Source organism: Erpetoichthys calabaricus, chromosome 1 (genome assembly GCF_900747795.2).
Source record: "Erpetoichthys calabaricus chromosome 1, fErpCal1.3, whole genome shotgun sequence".
NCBI classification, from domain to species: Eukaryota; Metazoa; Chordata; class Cladistia; order Polypteriformes; family Polypteridae; genus Erpetoichthys; species Erpetoichthys calabaricus.
Genome location: NC_041394.2, coordinates 76,176,192 through 76,196,268, shown reverse-complemented (window position 1 = coordinate 76,196,268; position 20,077 = coordinate 76,176,192). Strand labels below are relative to the sequence as shown.

The 20,077-nt window shown below is 39.5% G+C and overlaps 1 protein-coding gene across 1 annotated transcript in view; it reads right to left on the bottom strand.

The window, feature by feature from the left end:
- The window catches only part of LOC114645836 (prokineticin receptor 2-like), a 47,414-nt gene extending 45,288 nt beyond the window's left edge, over positions 1-2,126 (bottom strand). The window contains exon 1 of the mRNA XM_051935353.1: positions 1,852-2,126. The gene's annotated coding sequence lies outside the window, so the exon portion shown is untranslated. The remainder of the gene's footprint in view (positions 1-1,851) is intronic.
- Between the last annotated feature and the right edge of the window lie 17,951 nt (positions 2,127-20,077).

The window sequence follows — 20,077 nt, the reverse complement described above, 5'->3', positions numbered from 1 at the left end:
CTGAAGCATTTTAAACGTAAACACTGAATAACTACCTAGCTTTTATTTATTTATTTATTTTGCGTCTTTATGTCTGAGCTGAATAAGATTTGTATGTTTACAGTTTTTTTCTGTTATTGTCAGCTGATTGTCTTCTCAGGGGCGCAGATACTCTGCTTTTCAGTATTAATAATAATAATAATAATAATTCTCCGTGACCCTGTAGTTAGGATATAGCGGGTTGGATAATGGATGGATAATAATTCTTTACATTTGTATAGCACTTTTCTTATTACTCAAAGCGCTCTCCACTCGGGAAGCGAACCAACAATAACTCATTCTTCACTTTTCAGGCAGATTGTCGTTATTTTGTGCGGCATTAATAATACATTCAACAAGCTGCTGGTAGAATTTAAATTAATAAATAAAACTCTGTCCTAGCTGGCCCCTCCAGTGTCGGCTGGGCGCTGTGCCCGATGTTTCGGGGCGTCCACCTGAAGGCTGCACGTTGATCTTTTACTCGCCTCTTATCCATCATTTGCTGGTCTTGTTAGCGCTGCTATCTGCACGGAGTGCCGGATCCTAACATTCTCATTAGCCCGTTAGCACTGAGTAATCTGTAATTAGTAAAGGCACCGATATCATGTTCGCCGTGTTGAAAAAAGAACAAGTATATTCAGTGCAGAAGTTTCATTGTCAAAACTGCAAGTGAAAATTTTTGAATTAAACTTTCATCTAATGATATGCATGTTATGTAGCACCTTTGTGTAGCAGAAACTAACAAAGGCACTTTACAAGTTCAGAGCTGTTGCCCATTTGTTAAAAGTAAGTAACTTCCTCAGAAAAGTGGTGGATGCCAGAAAAAGAGCCCACCTTAAATGGGAGGCCAGTCCGTTATTAACGACCGCCCATCAATTCATTCCTCCATCCTTGTGACACTGCTGACAACAAAGGAGAATACAGTATATCCATTTTCTACAGACTCTCAGTAAAGTTTCATTCATACGAAAGAAGTGAGAAAAGTAACAATAAGCATTTTCAGTTGATATGCAGTTAAATGCAAAAGTTGCTTGCGGATTCATTTGCTAAATTTGGAGTTGTGTTTCTGAGAATCAGAGTTTACTCCTGCAAGGACTGGGACAAGTCATTACAGTCCTCACAAGTCATGGGAAAAAAATCTTTTGAATAACATATGACAAAATATGATAACATATTCAAAAGAAGCAGAGAGCATAAGTTAATAATAATTGTGTCAATGTGATAGTCATATTTGTAAAGTCACCTGTATTTTCTCTATATGGTCTTCATATACACACACACATTATATATACATAGTCTGTATAGCCAAACTACAAACACCTATTGAAGGAAAATATTACCATTATTAACCTTTTAAAAATACAGTAATGCCTAATGTTGAGTTTATAATAAAAACTGATTCACTATAACACAATACAAAAATATGAAAAAGTGTGTCTGGGTGTCAGTTGATAATTTCATATTTAGTAAATAATTGCATTCATCCCAAAAACGATTCAGTGTACATTTTAAAATGTCAAACCCACTAGAGGGAGAAATGTTGCAATGCTGAAATGTGTTTTCTTTATTTGATTTCCTTCCTAAGACATTGTACCTATCAGAATTATTAATAACTTTAAAATAAATGAGGAAAACTAAAATATAGGCATTACTTAATGAGATAGATAGATAGATAGATAGATAGATAAAGTTGTTATACAGTTCATGGACAGATATTGCATACACTAAATATATTAAAATTGTAATCAGATATTAATTATGGCTTCTTATGTTTACATTTCTGAAAATGGAAACAGGCAAAGCTAAATTTAAAAAAAAATCATAATTACTTACCAAAGAAAAAAGATTTCACCCAATGTGGCTACACAGAGAGAAATGCCAAGAGCAGGTTGCACTTTACTCCTACAGGACGGGCTACAAGCCAGAGCCCCATAGTGCCCAGTCAGTTAGAAGACAACAGAGATTCCAGAAAGCTCTTTCCATCCCGCCGGTGTGCTTGGCTCTGCCTGCTTCCCTCCGTTCTTGAACCGGGAGCCTCCAGACAGGGAGCCCAGCGTGCATCTCCAGGCAGCTGGAATGCTTGTGCCGTCTCTGCGTGTCTGCTCCTCCTCCTCCTCCTCCTCCTCCTCCTCCTCTCCACCCCCCCCCCCCCCGGCTGTCTGCTGTGTCTTGCAGGTAGTGCTGTGGTCCCACTGTCTTCAAGCCCAGGGGCTCTTTGTTTGTTGGAGCCAAGGGGAATTTGCCCCTCCCTCCCCCCCTTTTTTTTTTGCTTGACACACATTTGAGCAGACTGCGTCTCAGTAGGGGGGCAATGCCACTGAACATTACTGTCCATCTGGATGCCCAGTGAAGACCCCTTGAAATTGGCTTTTTGTAGCGACAACTTCCATCTAGCTTTAAAAAAGCAGAGTCTGTGGCCCTGAGATCAACTCCTGCCAACAACTTTGGTCTTTTAGCCAGAAAATGGGCAGTAGCCAAGAAATTCAGCATGAAACATTCACACTCCTCATTTTATCACTCTACACCAAAGGATTAAAGACACGACAGACAATTTAAAACAGTTCCCTCATTTCCAACACAAAACATCAGGCTTTTAAATTGAATGTCTTGTCTGTGTAAATCACAGTCTGGCAGTCTTTACCTTGTGTTTATCACTTGACTAAAGGCATAACAGCAATAACTCATGCTGAAACAATAATTTGGGGAATAATGACATACGATACAGAATACAGTCTGTACATGCAATATACAGGCAAACCTACCAGGGCACCGAAAGCAGTGAGGGGCAGTGACTGCCGAGTCCGGCTGTTCAAGAGTATACCCCGATGAGGCACTGACTCACAGACAAAGAAAAAATCTTCTCTCTTGTGTGTATTACATGGTTGATTTAAGGGCTGTAACAGTTTTTGACATGTTAGCATGGTGATAGGCACGCCTGGCACCAATGCAGAGAATCCAGTCCGGGGCTTCTGGGTTGTTTTGTCTTGGTAGAGAAATATATTACTCTACGTTCCCCTTTTGTATTATTAATATGTAGCTTTTGTCAGAATGCCTCAAATCTCCCAGACTTACCACTGTTTATAACGTATTATAGTATATAACTTCTCCCAACCTTCCCTTCTACATGTATAACCTCAGGCAATTAGGCGTAGTAAAAGACAAGCAGGAGTTAAGTTACAATTTAAACAATGCATCATTGATAATATTCATAAAAAATAACAATATGCAAAGTACATTTCAATACTGGCAACCATACAACCTGATAAATGTTAATGTGTAGTTTCAGGCGGCACACAGACTTATTAGTTACTTAAAATGTCTCTAGTTAAGGCATCGTTTTGTGGTCAGCTTTTTTTAGAACCGGCCGCATGCCTGTCTCAATATGGCTGCCGAGCTGTGCTCTTCATTGTGTTGTCCTTTTCAGTTCATGGTGTGTGATGGTCTTTCATCAGTTTGGTAAGAAAGAGAGAGGGTGAGGTAAAGCAAGCAAATTTATAAGTTTTCTGTCCAACCCCTAGAGCCAATAGGGCATTGTGGTACTTAAAGGCTTTTGATAGAAGCCCGTTCCAAACAGCCATACTTCAGACCAATGGGGAGATAGAACACCTTCACACCTGCACTCCAAACTAAACAAAGTGTGTTTCATAGCTGCATTTTCATTTTTAGAAACTGTGAAAAAGCTGTCATACTCGCCCATCAGTTAAAGTAAATTACACATTAGACTACCACATTTGTTAACTGCTTTCTTACTGGTTAAATACACAAATTAGGACATTCAGGTAAACCTATTTGGCAGCATCGCCTCCTCCATGATGACCCTCAACACATGCACAACACAGGGTAGTGGCTAATCCCACTTTTCTCTATTTCTTGTTCACCTATGACTGGATGGCCAGAGATTATCTATCTCCTTAATTACATTTGCTGATGACACCAACATCATAAGCCTGCACACCAGCAATGATGAAAGAATTATGGAGAAAAGGTCTGCCTGAAGACTCAGTGGTGCCAGGACAACAATCTGACCCTTAATGTCAGCCAAACCAAGGAGCTGTTCATAGACTTCATAATGGCACACCACACTACATTTTGACATTGGAAGAGATGCTTTTGAAAGAGTGAACAGCTTTAAACCAGGCACTCTGTCTCTCCATAAATGACATGAAGAGGACTCTATCCAGAGTCAATCCACGCAAGGCTGCAGGAGCTGACAACATACCTGGTCGTGTACTCAAAGAATGTGCCACTCAACTGGCTGGTGTCCTCACAGACATCTTCAACACATCTCTGAGCCAGTCGTCAGTCCCAGCATGCTTCAAGTCAACCACCATCATACCAGTGCCAAAGAAGTCATCAGTGACATGCATGAATGACTACCGACCAGTTGCACTCACGCTAATCATCATGAAGTGCTTCGAAAGGTTAGTCATGTCACACATAAAGATTAATCTCCCTGCCTCCCTTGACCCTCTTCAGTTTGCATACCGCTCAAACAGGTCAACTGAGGATGCCATATGCTCTGCCCTTCACCTCTCCCTGACACATCTGGATAAAAAAGACACATATGTCAGGATGCTATTCATAGACTTTAGCTCCGCCTTCAACACAATCATCCCTCAAAAGCTGGTTGTAAAACTGAGCAGGTTGGGCCTGAACACCACCCTCTGCAATTGGACCCTGGACTTCTTAACAGAGGCCCTAGTCAGTTTGGATGTGCTGCAACACTTCCAGCATCATCACACTGAGCACTGGAGCACCGCAGGGCTGTGTGCTTAGTCCACTGCTGTTCACCCTGCTGACTCAAAACTGCACAGCCACACACAACGCCAACCACATCATCAAGTTTGCGGATGATACAACGGTGCTGAGACTGATAAGAAGGGATGATGAAACAGCATACAGAGATGAGGTGGAACAGCTCTCTGCATGGTGTGAAGACAACAATCTATCTCTCAATGTCGACAAGACAAAAGAGATAATCGTGGACTTCAGAAAATCACGTCCTGCCCACATCCCACTCAGCATCAACAAAGTTCCTCGGTGTGCACATAACTGAGGAACCTACGTGGACACATAACACCTCATCACTAATCAAGAAAGCCCAGCAGAGACTACACTTCCTGAGGCGGCTGAAGTGAGCAAGTCTTCCCCCTTCCATCCTCACCATGTTCTACAGAGGCACCACTGAGAGTGTTCTGAGCAGCTGCATCACGGCCTGGTATGGCAACTGCAACATATCCGACCGCAAGCGCCTGCAAAGGATAGTGAAGACAGCAGAGAACATTATTGGGGTGCCTCTCTACAGGACATATTTTACAAACGCGGTGTCCGCAAGGCCTTCAGCATTGTGCAGGACCCCTTACACCCCTCACATGGACTTTTCACACTTCTGCCATCCAAGAGAAGATACTGTAGCATCAAAGCCAGATCTGCCAGGCTGCAGGAGAGTTTTTACCCCCAAGCTGTTAGACTCCTTAACACCAGGCTGCCCCCTGGGACCTTCCACACGGCCTCAACCACCTCTGAAAACAGAACTTATATACATGCGAGCCACTGTCCTGCAAAGACGAGTGTGCATGTAGAAAACAACTGAACATCTCATACTGACCTTTAAGTATTTTGACACTCTTGATATTCTTCTGCTGTGAAACATTCTGACCTGTCACTGTTTACACGTCTTAAACAACTATTATCATACACTGATAATTTCTGTATGATCTATATCTATTATTTATTATATTACATATCTTACACATCAATATTGCTGCTACTTTTTTTGTCTTGTCTTTGCACAAGGTCTTGCCTTGTTTGTGTTTTAATTTTAAATTTTAATTTTATTATTTGCACGTCATTTTGTTACACTGTGGACCCTGAGCTTCACAATTCCGTCTATCTGTATACTTGTATATGGCTGAGATGACAATAAAGTTCACTTTGACTTTGACTTTGAAATTGCTTGGAGTGACTATCATTGATGAACTGAAGTTGATTACCTGTCAAAAAGGCCCACCAGCACTTCTTCTTCTTCAGATGTTTGAGGATAGTTTGCATTTCTCCTTTCATTCTAAAGAATGTTTACCGGTGCACAGTAGTTTATTCTTACTGGCCAAATCTCTCCTGGTATGACACCATACTCTGGTCAAAAACAAAAAGAACTGCAAAGATAATGGCACCAAATTTTACTGGCACCCAGTTGCCTTGTATTCAGGAAATTCATTACACTCACTGACTTAGAAATGAAGTACAAGTAAAGCCATATTGCACAGTCTCTTTTCTCAATCCTCTCTTCTGGTAAATGTTAAAGGACCACTGGCCCTCGCACCGAATAGGGTCAGGCATAGTTTCTACCCACAAGTCTTAAAACAAATATTGTAACAGTGAGTGCAGAAATATTTATTATGTAAAATACTTGAAAGTACATATTGCACGTGATTGTACCTTGCATGCGATGCATACCTTTTATTTATTTAATTTAATTTCTTTTTGTCACTTTTCTGAGGAGACGTGCATGTAAGAATTCCATTGCACTATGTACAGTACACATGACAATGAACATGACTGGACTTCACTCTACTTGATAATCTGGTGATCTAATGTGGAGAATCCAGTTTCATTAACTGGTGATCTTGTTAAAATTCTGAGCCACGAGCAACCAGCATCCTATGAGCCCCTTTACCCACCTATAAAATGTCTATTTTAATAGTATACATGCACCATAGTCTAAGCAATTTAATAAAACAATTTCATTTTCGTGATAGATGTCCCTCACTTCTACAAATGGATGGAAAATTATGCAATCTGTCTACGTTGTTCCCATGGTAAGTTTCACGCACTGGCGTGCAGACTTGGTACATGGTTCATGATGGAGGTGACCCTTTTCATATGCTGGCATCGTAACTTGTCTTTTATATTTCCATTAGCTTTTTCCCCGAATATAGTGTTAAGTGCATAATCCTTAGCGTAGAGAGCCACTAAGTGGTCGATATCCGCTTTGTATCTTCACAAGGTTGTGGTGATGTTGTACTCATTGATTGGTTCACTGCCTGTGTCATCATGTAGATAACTAGACGCCAGTGTTGAAGTTGTCATCACGCCATTTTTAAACAGGCACTTTCATTGCTTGTATTCTCTTTCTTTCAACAAGATACTCCCATTAAATGCCAAACGGAGAACCATAGAAAAAGTACAAATAAATACTGTCAGCGTTCAGTGAAACGTCCAACTGCAACAAACGTTTAAGTGTAGGATTAAAGATATGGACACCCAGCACTGCCTAAAACTTAAAAGTGAAGAGAAGAGCAACAAAAGGAAAATAAATTCTACAGGAATGTATTCCCTATGTACTGTTTGGGTAGGTACGACAATAGTTTTTGCTTATTTTTACATGATAAATGTAAAAGGTATCAAGATGATTATGCCAGTTATTGCCTATGGCTCTCCTCACAAAATATCTTTATTTGCAGATGATGTACTGCTTTTTCTAGGTAGTGGCCCTGACCTTAAGTCATTTTAATGCTTACAAATCTTTATCAGGTTATAAAATCAATTGGGCAAAACTGGCTTCCCTTTCTCTAAACTCTTCACGCAAGAACTGTAATTTTCATTTTTTTATCCTGGTGGCCAGTTCAACGAAATATCTGAGCACTGAGATGTCTCTTTCCCCGTCAGACACAGTCACATCTAACAATTAACAGCTTTTTAAAAAGGTCAAGGACTCTCTTGAATTCTCTGCCATGTAAATTTCAGCTGGTAGTTATTAAAACAAATGTTTTACCTTGGTTTAACTTTGAAAACGCAGTGTTCCCTCTTTCACCTTCTAAAATGTTTTGGCCTAATGCTAGATCAGGGGTCCTCAATCACGGTCCTAGAGGGCCGCAGTGGTTGCAGGTTTTTGCTCAAACCCAATTACTTAATAAGAATTCCTTATTGCTCAAGTAACACTTCTGCTTTACTTTAGTTGTCTCGCTCGTTAAGATGCTGAATGCTTATTGCTTATTTTAGTCCTAAACAGCTGTAGTCTTGATTTTTAATTGCTCCTAATTAGCAATAACATGCAAATGACAAAAGAAACCAGCATTTCTCCATTTAGCTTATTACCATTTTCACCTGAATGTATTTATCATGCACTATTGGGTTTAATTAAATATTTGGAAGGAAAGTGAAGAGAAAAAAGTGAAGGACTGAGAACTACTCGTCTGTTTTAAACCTCAAATCATTTGGATGATATCCTTAGAAAGGAAAAAAAAAATCTAGGATATGAGAATGACCTGACATGGCAGAGTTACAGCACTAGCAAGCCATGAAATTAAATTATTGGCAAGAATTGCTTTCTAATTAAGCAAGCGGGTTAGAACAAAAACCTGCAGCCTCTGCGGCCCTCCAGAACTGTGACTGAGGATCCCTGCACTAGATCTCTACTATCCCACTTTTTATGGAATAAAAAGATATCTACCATTAACTACAATATGCTGACTAGGAACAGGTGTCAGGGCAGAAGCTCTCTGCCTAATGTGGAGTTTTAGCATTGTGCTTCTACATTGTCACACATCTGGACCAGGTTTTCTCCAGCTGTTATCCAGTCCAACATTGCAGCCCCTAAATCCTTATCTAATCTCCCATTTTTGAAACTCAGACTAAAGGTCTGCTCTCTAAAATTGTAGCACCTATTAATTTACATGCTGGACACTTGGAGTAAAGTCAAGAAAACAGATAGGTCTTTGTCTTCCTGGGTGTTTGCACCCCCAATCTTTCACAATTTCACTTTACATATTGGTATCCTATTTCCTGCCCATCTTGGTCATCCTGTGACATCCAGACATTAAGAGAGAATTTCTTCAGCCTTCTCTTTCTTGAACTGTCATCTACGAGAGTCAATGGGGCATCTGGCTCCTACATTAATAAGTGGTACTGTTAGGTTGAGCTTGCACTTGGAGTGGGGGGTCCAGGCCAAACCTCACTTCCTTAACCTGTTCGTGCTCATCAGTTGTGGATGTGGTGGTCCTCTCTGCTGGTCTCTTTAGGCATCTGCAGTCTGTGCTGTGCTGGGAATAATCTCAAGTCAAGCTGTCGTGGTGGGCAAGTTCACCATTCAGGTTATTATTCTTTATGTCTTCTTATCTTACATTCACATTTTGGAAATGTCTTACTTGTGTGTTGAAATATACTAATTAAAAATTTGATCATAAAAACTTTAAAAGTAAAGATTTACAAATCTGGTAATCTGCAAGGAACAATGTGGCAACGTATGGACTGATTTTTTCTGAAATCTGGCACACTGGAGGTTCCATTTTCATTGATATATTTGAAGTAGGGCATGCTGTACAAACTTCAGTTTTCAAGAACTGTCAATGAAAAGGACGGGTACATTTTAGTTCATTTACAGTTTCATGTTTACCTTCAACTTGTATCCACTCCTTATGGCAAAAAAGTAAAAATGCCAGCAGAGCCGTGCAGGAGGTGACTGATACCACACGTGTAATAAAGATATCGGCCCCCCATGGAAATGTAGTGTCCTTTGTGATTTAGCGCAGGCGCACTAATATCTTCATAACACTGGCTGCTGCTGCAACTTACTTTAACATCCATCATAACAGCTCAGATGCTTGACATTGCATCTAAGTGACAGTTAAAACATTTTAAACAATCCAAGCAACTTAACTTATGTAGTACAACTGCATGACACCTGCAGTGAATAAGCCTTTGCTCTGTATTTAAAAATATGATTAATCTCACAACTGCATTATCAGCAGGTCATAATGATTCAGCATTTCTCCGACATGATAATTTATCAGGAAAATGCCAGAATGGCCTGCTATTCATCATGGCTGGATGCTGCTCACAATTTTAGCTTGAGACTTCAACGCCGATTTGAACTCTTCATTAGGTAGTACTTGCAGAAAGTTTAAGAAATATAATCTGCCCTCGACAGCCAACAACTAACAACAGGACATCGATTCAGGCAATTTTTGCCTCAATTTAGTTTGAATCTGATATCTGTGAAAGCTATTGCCTTGCCGCAAGCCTGTTCCGGTTCTCTTTATAATTATAGTATGTTCTAAAAAGTGCTATTAAAGCTTTGTATTTAATGTAGTCTAGTACAACGTGTAACTACATTCCATTATCACTGTCACTTTCAAAAGACTCACTGTTGCAAAAATAAGCAAAACATCCATCCATCCATCCATCCATTTTCCAACCCGCTGAATCCGAACATAGGGTCACGGGGGTCTGCTGGAGCCAATCCCAGCCAACACAGGGCACAAGGCAGGGAACCAATCCTGGGCAGGGTGCCAACCCACCGCAGGACACACACAAACACACCCACACACCAAGCACACACTAGGGCCAATTTAGAATTGCCAATACACTTAACCTGCATTTCTTTGGACTGTGGGAGGAAACCGGAGCGCCCGGAGGAAACCCACGCATGTTAAAGCATTTTTTGATTAATTAAAAAACTAGAAATGCCCCATCTTGAAAAGAAAATAACTTCAAGTTCCCCAAAGTTTCTCAAAATTATAGTATGTATACATTTTCTAACTTGTTTATGATGGAAATATCTTTGTTCATATTTTTAATGTTCATGGAACAGCAATAAAACTGTTTACAGTGAGAGAGGAGAGAGAGCGAGCGAGAGAGAGGGGTTAAGGGTCACACGCTGATACAGTGCATTGCCCCACCCACCACATGACAAACCACCTCAGGATCCCAGGTTAGGATCTGAGTGTAGGCTGCAATGGGTGACACCTCATCACCACACTAGTTCAGATAGAATGGAACAGTGTGAAGCTTTTTATGGTGGCTGAAGTGCCAATTTTGCCACCAACCCCCAGGTTTTTCCCTGCAGGTTGGAGGGCCAACATGCAGGACTGGATGCAGATTAACGTCATTCCCAGGATGGACAGTGAAGTAGTAATTTTTTAATTGGAGAGCTCTATAGGTTAATGGCTGTAGGGTTTGTCATCAAATTACGATTTAGGACCACTTAAATGTGAGGCTTCATATGCCAATTGGCAGTTCTACTGTTCCCTTTCTTGGCACTTGAGCTGCCTGCCTTTCACTCCAATTCACTCATTAATCAATTTGTTTATTCACCAGATTCCATAAATGAGAAACAAACTGTTCATACAGTTAAAAGCTTAAGAATTCTTTATTAGAAATTAACAAAGAAACAAATAGAGATGCTTTTAACACTCTAACGTTGATTCTTGGTCATACCCTGGTTAATATTTATGACCAGTATAATCTCCACCATTAATAACTTAGATTTTAAATAGCATATCAAAGCTTCCATTTGTTCATTTTTGATACCGTGCTTTCCAGGCATCGGTTGATCACACTCATCCTTTTTTATATGTGGCCAATTGAAAATTGCCATTTAACATGTGCTAAGAAAACACGGGTTAAAAAGCACAAAGGTACACTGAGAAAGTCTAGAATCCACACAAACACTGACTGGCCCATTTCAGTGAGGTTCACAACAACATGTTTCTCAGAATTGCTTCATCCAGTTCAGGTCACTGAGTCTATCCTGATAGCACCAGGCATGGAGCAGAGAAGGAGTCCACTGCAGGACATACATAAAATTATTATTATTATTATTATTATTATTATTATACATACTGACACCCACACTCACACTCATAGAGGACCAAGTTGGAGTCCTCGATTCAAATCCCAGAGTGCATGTGGACATATGAAAATGAACAAAATAACCAGTTGGGATTTTTTGAAATTGTAATTGTAATTACTCTACCATGTTAGGTGTCTTGTGTGTTCAGCAAGTTGCTTGAGGACTCCTTCATGCAACTGGAAAACTATCTGCCCATCCACTCTTGAAAGAACCATTAAAAAAAGATCAAACTGCCAGTGATAAAGTAGTCTCGCTGACCAAGAAGTATAATATTTATACGGAGACAACCATGAGTGAATTGTGCTTAAAACAGGGTGGAAACAAGTAGACAGCTCATTGAGTATCACATTTCTAAACCAATCCAATGCTTCAAGAAGGCAACGCTCAAAGTAAGAGTTTTGATTATGATCTGCAAAGACCAATGGTGCTCTTGTTAACCTGATTGGACAGAGAACAAGTTTCTGATTACGACAAACTGTCTACAGCCAAAAACTCTTCTAAAAAACAGTTAATAAAAGGTAGTAAAAGGTTAATAAACATAACCTGTTGCAAGTGAAAAACCTCTCTGCAACATCAGACCATGCCTTCAAATGCATCAATGGACCAGATTAAAAAGTGAGTGGTAAGTGTGTCTCCTCTCTGTTGTTCAGTTATGACGACAGTGTCAGAGTCAATGTAAGGTGAAAAGAATTGGCAGCTATAAATATATATTTGCAAAATATGCATTTAAAGTAAACAGTTTGTCACACCCGGTCAAAAGGGTGTGAAAAAGACAGGAGTTGAGAGAGTTGATAACTAAGAGCCACAGGAGATGCAGATTTCAGAACTCAAAACACCCGAATCAGCAAATCATCATTAGAAGCGCAGACAAGACAAGACAACATCCACCTTCTGACTGCACATCTAAATGTATAAATGAAGGAAGTTAACATTACTGCCTAACTAGAAATGCAAACCTGCTATCCCCACATTATGGCTGCAGCATTTTAACACACTGTATATCCATAGACCATAATGCCTATCTAAACTCAATTTGCTGTTGTTACTGTATGCCACATAGAGATACAACAGATACTGTAAAATGTCAGGAGGGTATCGTAGCAGACAGAGGCACTATGTGTGTGTGTGTGTCTGTCTGTCTCTTCTGTCGCTCATTACAATGTACAAATTAATTATCAGGCTTCAGCTACCTTGCGCTACTGAACTCCTGAAATGATAACAGCAACTTTAGCTTTTATTTTCTCTCAGCATCAAGTCTTTTGTTCAGTTTATTTTTGCACTCTCCATGAAACCCCGGTGGTTTAAAGTGCACAGACTGGAAACACTGGTGGTGGACATTTTACGAAGAATCCCCATGGGCAGAGCATTTGCAGCAGCAGATTTCACCGCTGCTCACTACAAACATTTAATGAGTTCTCTGCAGACATGTATTCTTGTTTGAGAATCACATCTGGCCCCGCAAGATTAGTGTTAAAGAAACTGTAAGTTACGATAAACATGTCATGTACGTTTTACTATAAACACTTATACTAAATGTTGGTGGATTTAATGCAATTAATAATCATGTTAGAATTAAATCCATACTTTGAGTCTAAAGTAGGGCTGTCTCAAGGCCAGAATTTTTGTGTTCAATACCAATGCCAGTGAAACTTGACAATGTTCGATACCCATTGTGGCGGACAGCTAGGACGCCCCTTTGACACTGGATCCGGGGGAACAGCCATGGGAACACTTGGTGGCAGCCCCCCTGGGTTGCATTGGGGCCACAATTGTGGAACACCGGAGCTCAACCCTGTTGGGCTCCGTGGCCACCGCCAGGGGGAGCTGCACGACTTCCTGTAACACAGCCACACCCGGAAGTGCAGCCTTAATTAGGTCAATTATCACCTGAAGCACTTCCGGGTGGGCTATAAAAGAAGCCGGCAGACACCACTCTGGGAGCCAGAGTTGGGAGGACGACGACGATGACGAGTGGTGGTGAACGAAGATTTGATGTTTTGTTGGTGCTTTGTTTTTTGTTTTGTGTGTGTAACAGCCATTTTCATAGTTATATAAGATTCATAAATATTATATTAAGATGACAATGTATAATCTATGGGAGGTTCCTATAACCCCCATAAGTTGAGTAAAGTTGGTATATTCTAGCTATTTCTATTTGTTCTGACTAACCCTTATCCTCAGTTAGTGACCAGCCTTGCCATGTGTAAGGTGTAGAAGGCATTTGGTTTTAAACCGTGACCGTGCCTATGTGCCAACGGGCCTTTTGAGTGTGTGAAGTAACTCATAAAACAGCACTTATTTAAGTGTGTAGCCGTATGTCTAAAGCGTACAGAAGAAGAAACTAAGAATCTTTAAGTATATAAGAAGTTAAGAATCTTTAAGTAAAGAAGAAGAACTAAAGAACTTTTAAGTACAGAAATAACTAAAGTTTCTCAAGAAAAGCTAAGTTTAGAGAAGATACATTTTTCCCTTTTTTTGCCTTTTATTCTACGTGTGTAACTATTTTTTCTTTTATTCTTGTGTGGATTATTTGCTTTTAACTTTCACTACATATTTTTAAAACAAACTTTTGGACTGAGAGATTTCTTTCGGCACGTGTTGTACCCGTGCTTGATCTCGCCTTATACTTTGGCGGCTACAGTGTGCTTCTGGGACTGACGAAGGTACAAGGAAGGTGTAACCCACAGACGAAGAAAATAAATCTTTTTGTTTATTTTTCGCGTGTCTCCGTTGTCAGTCTGTGTCGGGTCGGGTGCCTATACAGCGCCTTGTTACACCATTCAATAACACGGCAAGAAAAACAAATCTACAACTATAATTGTATTGGCATTTATAAATATCAAAATGCAATGCACGGCTTGAATTTTAATTTGCGATAGACATGAGGATTCCTCCAGTGCATCAACAAATGGGGGGAATCTGATAATCTTGGGGGGATTTAAGCACAGGATTTATAAAAAATGATATCATCATGGACTACCATATTTATCTTACCATTTGCACATTACAAACTTATTCTCGGAAAATTTCTGTCAAGTAGCTGAAAAATAGTGTTTAAAATCAAAACTAAAAATAAAAAGCCATACATTACTACATCTGCACTGATGAATTAGTGAGTTCCGAGATAATTCACAACATTTTAATTTAAACAAACCCTTTGTAAACAACATGCTTTTAAAATTGGTTTTAACAGAGAATCCTGCTATTAGTTTTGTAACCTTGGCTATTGTAAAATTTTAAAGATGTATATTTACATCTATACTAATTTAAAAACTTACTAAGAGTAATATTTAATGGATGAGTTAAATTAAGTAAATATGCAGCACAGTAGACGTACATAAGGTTTCCTCTGTGCCCCTGAACTGTGTAAACCAGTTAGAAAACGGACTCATCAGTTTAAATAGACTTCTGCAGAAGACCTCAGCGCAAGCAGAAGATGAATGTGAAGCCTCTGCTCTTTTTTCAGGATTCTGTAGGACATTGCATTAAAAAGCAATCCATTTTATCTCCTCTCACGACTTCATTACACTACAAGTTGAAAGAATGAAACTCTCATCTCAAAAAGCACACATGAATCTGTTTCTGAATGAACTATAAGAGGCAGTAACAAAGCCGCTTGAATGTGTAAGTTGGCCTTTATAAGTAACATTCCTGCAGTCACATTTTGAAATTCTCTTGCGTCAGACACAAAGTACTTCCAGACCTGACCTCAGAGTTTTCTCTTTTCAACACGTGTTGATGTGATGCTGTATCGTCACCACTATATACTGCATGTAGTTTTTACTAACACATTTCTTTTTTCACACGTTATTGTCCGACTGAAGTAATTTGTCTACATGAAGTCACACTTGGGTGCAGTAAAGACTTTCTCAAAGTACTGGCCATACTGTAAAAAAGCTAGTACTGTTACGTATTCTGAACTTTGGTATCAACTTAGTACCAACGTGACGATTCTTGTGACATCCCTAGCGTAAAGTAACTAATAATGCAGAGACAAGCAATGAGACAGATAGTCATAAATGGGCAATGTCAACTTAAATCACTAATAATATGCCTCATGATATGAATTCTCTGCAGCTTATTTACAGATTTATACCTGAGATTTGCGCTTTTTGTTGTGTTAAGTTTAGCAAATTTAGTGCCTGAAAAAATGGATGTAGCATATAAAATGTGGCAATCAACCCCACTCTCTTCTATAGTTTAATAATCTAATTATACTACATTATTGCATTGATCTGTTGATTTTTCAGGAAATTGCCTGTCTAGTAGCATTGAGCACCAGTAAGAACTAAACCTGTGGGCAGGACACCAGTCAGTCAGCGATTTAGGACCAGTCTAACCAGTTTACCTTTTGCTTTGCCAGCACACACCTTCTTGCTTCTCACAACAACATCTTGAGTGGCCAACTCCCTTTTTTCCATTGCAAGACTGTAACAGAGTGGAGTACAAAGTGAGAGTGAACTCTCCATGGCACTGAACCAGTTTACTTTGTTCAAAACCTTTTTAATCCTCCAAGGGAGCTTTTATTTCAGACGTACCTAAAACAGCATAAGGTCTCAGCAATTCTTTTTTTTCACTTGTTTAAATTACTGTTTTTTGATTTCTTTCTTACATTTAAAGTAAGGATTGCTATATGGAATTGAGCTTGAAAAGCCATTGTATTTTTTGAGTTCAAGTTCATTGTTCTAATTGTTGTCTCTTTGATTTTGTGGCCGCAGGTAATTACTGGGCAGGCTTGAGGGTCAAAGGTGGACTGTCGCTCCAGACAGCAGCAGTTCAGATCACAATGGCCACTGACTCCTTCTGAAAACATTACCATTACTGTTGGTGTGGGCTTTTTTTCCACAACTGAGTAGGAGGTAAGTCAAACAATAGACAGCTCCCAAAATTTGCTCTTTTTACCAGAAAATGCATTTTATAAGAAGCCAATGGTCATAAAGAAGTCAAAAGGGTCATGGCTTGTGGAAGGTACCAGGCGGTGTTGTATTCATGAATTGAGTTCTTATTGCATGGCTGCTGAAGGCTGTAACTGTTGTTGCTATTTTATATCAGGGGTGTCCAGCTCCAGTCCTGACTGCAGGTTTTCATTCTAACCACCTTCTTAATTAGTGACCTGTTTTTGCTGCTAATTATCTTCTTTTTCCTTAGATTTAATTAACTCGACTCAGACCCCTTAGTTCTTTCTATTTCCTTAATTAGCAGCCAAACAATAATGAGACACAAAATGAGAAAACAAGTGACCAGCTAACCACATTATCTGAACATAAAGAAAGGTGAGAGTCTTGGTAAGGTTGATCTCTCAGGTCAGTAATCAGAAACAGAAAATCAACACTTTAGGAAATGTCTGCTGCAGCAGAATGAGAACAGCAGCAAGCTATGGAATTAAGTAACGGGGAATGGGCTTCTCATTAAGAAACTGGTTGGAGTTTGATGTTCCAGTTTAGCTGGTCTTCTGTTGGCTCATTTCACGTCTCATTTTTGTTTGGCTGCCATTTAATGAAGAAACGAATCAATTCAGAGCAGTGAATCCTTAAAAACAGGGCTATTAAAATGAATTGAAAAGGAGATAATTAGCAGTGAAAACTGGTCACTGATTAGGAAAAGGGTCAGAATGAAATCCTGCAGCCACTGTGGCCCTCCAGGCCTGGAGTTCAACACCTGTGTTTTATTTGATCGTTCATCTTCCTGTGTATGTGTGTCAGCAAGCAGGTAAACATTTCATTGTACTACTGTGCAAATAACAATAACCTTAAATTTAAAGTCTGAGTTAAACAAATAAATCCATAAATCCTTGACCTGCTAGGCTTTGCTTTCCTGATTCACCGCTAATTTAAGCCCTACAGTTATGCATTTTTGTGACAGCTGCTTTAATGTTTCCTTTCTTTTACCTGCACAGCATTATGAAGATCGTGACTCGAGCACATCATTAAAAAATGACCGAGTGACAACCACACCAATTACTCAAATCCATCCAGCTAAATTTAAGTGAACTTACAGTGTATGCTGCACTTTAAGCACAGGATGTGTCCAAGATGAGCAGTGGTCAGTGACCAGAAAAGACCACTTTCACTCCTACTAGAAGACTTTCTGGATGAGCAGCACAAGTGCGGTCTTGTATTTAATACTTCAAGTGGCTTGCAGCCTGTGCTACCTATTGGTCTGACACCGAATGCATTTGTGCAAAACATTCCATTAAGAACTTAATCTAAAAACGATTTAAATGTAAAATGCCCACTTTGTAGTGGACTGATTTAGTTAAAGGTATGTTTGGTATTTTTCAAGTTAAAGTTATGTTTGTTCTTCACAAACATGCTATATATGAATTTGCCACGTGAAATTAATTAGTTAATTACTTTCTAAAACAATATCTTGTCCGCACCGATGCTTTACAATGTAGGGTAAAAGCTTAAAAACTTTCCAAATATATCTATTTTTCAAGCCAAAACAGTTGTCGAGTATTGATCAGTGTCTTGCGATTACACACACATTGTAAAACGAGATTCGGCCATTTTGAAAGAAGACCAGCTGAGTGCGATAGCTCAGCACTTCGCTTCCTGTGAAGCGACCTTTCACTTAGTCAGCAGGTGGTTCCTTCACACAGACAAAATCACGGCAAAATTTTGGTGCCACGTGGTTGGTTTTGTTTTGATTTACATGAGAATTCACATAAGCAAATAACAAAACAGGTCACAACCACAAGAAAAAATAGTACCAAGAATACGCAATAAAATGATTATTTCTAGATCCGTTTTGTTGTCACAAACAGCAATGGAAACATGGAAGGCGTGGATTAATAGCCGACAACTGTCCTGACTTAAAAATGGACGTAATGGTAAGTTTTTCAGCTTTTCCTTCATGCCCCTTATCCTTCATTGTAAAGCGCCAAAGCAGGCAAGATATATATTTTTTTATTTATAGAAAGTGCTTAACTTTAGGGCACAGTTTCATGCGGCAAATGTATATGTACCATGTTTATGAAGAAAACTTCAAACTTATCCTTTAAAGTAGAAAGACTAGTTAGTACTGCTAGCTCACTGCTTCAGGGCCCTGGCTTCAACTTCCACCTCATTGTCTTTTTCCAGATCCTCCAGCTTCCTTTCACATCATAAAGCACTTCAGGTTAACTAGGGATTATAAATTTCCAGAGTGGACATGCAGGTGATAGGTGTATCAGAGCAAGATGCAGAGGACAGCAAGATATGGAAGAAGATGATCCGCTGTGGCAACCCCTAACGGGAGCAGCCGAAAGAAGAAGAGGAGTGTAAGTGAGTGGACTTGGTAATGGACTGGCAGCCCAAGCCTGCAGTATTCTGAATTTAGTATAAGAGCGGGTGTTGAGAGTCCGCTACTCTCCTTACCAGAATTCGGCGTCGGTTCTTCTTGGCTTGCAGGTGACCTCGGTAGCATAGCAGACTGAGTCTTCGATGTGTGGAAAGGCACACAGAGATGGTCACCCCGGTTTGTGGACTATTTGCCAACTATATTTTATTTCTTTAATAATACAACAGTAGAGATACAGCACTGAGATAACCAAGAACACTTCTCTTTATTTTTTTTGTCTCTACTCCACCCACCAAATTTCTCCTCCCTTAAATAATCCATCAATTAACTTTATTACAACTTCCTGACATGAACTCCTGCTTACATTAGGGTGGCAGGGACAATACAGTCCTGTATTGGATGGAGAATGTGGTGTGGAATGATGGATGAATGAATGTTTGGTTCAGCATGGGGTGGAGCTGTTGGTAATCAAGCCGCCTCACAGTTCTTGCAGGCATTTTCATTTTTATTGTCTTTTATTTTGGTACTGGGTGGTAAGGTGGTTAGTGCTGCTGTCGCCTGGATCCAGCATCCTGGTTTCAAACAATACACAGTGGTGTAGCTAGGGGCGGTAGGCCCCTGGAGGCACATTTTTGAGGGGTGGTATTATTGACCAAAAGGCTCAGTACAATTCGTGTGTAAGCAGCAGGGTTTGGAAAAATATCACTCATGAATGAAAAAAGTAAAATTCTCTGATTTTTGTCTACAAATTCTTCAAAAATAATTTTCAGACTGCCTTTCTGTGACGGCATCAGACACAGCAGTTGAAATTTATGAGGTAATAACAAAAATAAACATAAACATTACACCATTAATAATTTCTAGGAAGATAAACAACTAATTTACAATTTATTATTACGTTTTGTTATCAATCCGAATGCGTTCTTGCCCTGCGCAGAAAACATCCCCACCTATCACTTGTACACTACACTGGTTCTGGTTGTCACAGCGTAATTATATTAAACTAATGATTAGAACAGGGCTTATCAGTGCATCTATACTATGTTCTTGTCTAGTTGATGCTTATAAATAATTATATGTGAAAAATTATTGCTGTTTCTCTATATATGAATAAATCTATGCAAAATTTATCTTAATTTTTCTTTA